The sequence below is a fragment of the Lipotes vexillifer genome, unplaced genomic scaffold (genome assembly GCF_000442215.2).
Source record: "Lipotes vexillifer unplaced genomic scaffold, Lipotes_vexillifer_v1.1 scaffold920, whole genome shotgun sequence".
Classification (NCBI taxonomy): Eukaryota; Metazoa; Chordata; class Mammalia; order Artiodactyla; family Lipotidae; genus Lipotes; species Lipotes vexillifer.
In genome coordinates this window covers 2049190-2050598 of record NW_006783413.1, presented here as the reverse complement: position 1 = coordinate 2050598, position 1409 = coordinate 2049190, and the positions used below count along the sequence as shown (strand labels likewise).

General features: G+C 35.5%; 1 protein-coding gene across 1 annotated transcript in view; it reads right to left on the bottom strand.

The window, feature by feature from the left end:
• The window catches only part of ZCCHC7 (zinc finger CCHC-type containing 7), a 243152-nt gene that overhangs the window by 211948 nt on the left and 29795 nt on the right, over nt 1-1409 (bottom strand). The window lies entirely within an intron of this gene.

The following is a 1409-nucleotide window of genomic DNA, read 5'->3' as shown; positions in this document are numbered from 1 at the left end:
CCCGTGTCCCCTGCATCGGCAGGCGGACTCTCAACCACTGCGCCACCAGGGAAGCCCTCATCTTAACTTTTAAACAAGAGATTAATAATCTCAAGTTAACTGTTACATACCATGCAATTAAAGATATACAATTCTAAATAACCTTATATTTATACCATAGTCTTGCCTATGTGGCGCCCTGACATTTCAGTCAGCTCATTTCTAAAAGTGGATTAGAGACATGGTTACTACAGTTATTAACATTTATTTAGCTCTTACAATGTTCCAAGGACTGTGGTAAGTGTTCCACATGCATTATTGCATTTAATCTTCACAACAAACCCCAAAGGTAGGCACTATTATCTTCATTACAGATGAGGAAAAAGCAGATTTGGAAAATTTAAGGAATTTGCTCAAAATCAGATGGCTAGTAATAAGCGGCAAAAATCAAACGTAGGTCTCAATTTCAAAGTTTACATTCTTAACCACCTACACCTTCACTGCCTACCAAACTGGTCTGCCATTGTGATTGGCTGGGAAAGGGAAGAGGAAGAGAAAGAGAAGTCCTATCTAGTCACAAAATAGGAAAAAAATTCTAAGAAAGCAAAAACTGAAAGAGACTAGTATTAAGAAGGAAAGAAGAGGGTTGCCCCTACCCAACTCCTGCCACACTCAAGAGTAATCAAGATCTCCAAAGATTCTTATGACGAATCATCACCGTACCCTAAAAGGGCTTAACTAATAACTTTCCTTTTTATGGTTTCTCTAAAAAACTAAGTTAAATAAAATCCATTAATATGTCTCATATAATCCTAGCACCCAATGCATATTGCCTATACTATGATTACTTAAAAACCTTACAATACTTAAGAGAGGTATCATACCAAAGGTTTGGGTAACCTGCCCAACTAAAAACCATCCTGAGTCCGAAAATTCTCAAAGGCGGGAAAAAAACATACATCTCAAGTTCTGAGAAGGATAACTGAACTTAAAAAAGGGTTTATGGTCAAACATTAATATGAGTTTTATGAAGATACAAAAGACTTAATCAACTTAGAGGATAAGTTTCCTTAGAAGCAAATGTAAAAAGTTTGAAAGACTTTTATAAAGAACCAAGACAAACCAACAAAATAAACAAAAGAAGTCTTAAATTGAGTCTTAAATTGGCAATACAAATATCTAAGTCAACCTCTAAGTAAACTCAATCTTCCTTATGAACCAATGGGGACATGGCTACAGTCTGAATCAGTCGCTGAACTTTATAAAATGTTATCAAGGATCAGATATTCAAATATGTCTGATTTGAGTCAATCCATCATGTTAAATCTATGTTAAAAGAAAAGACAAACCAACTGCTCAAATCTTGGTTTCTAATACCATTCTCTAATAAAAGGAACAAGGGCTCCTTCGAGAAACAGCTGATTCTAGGT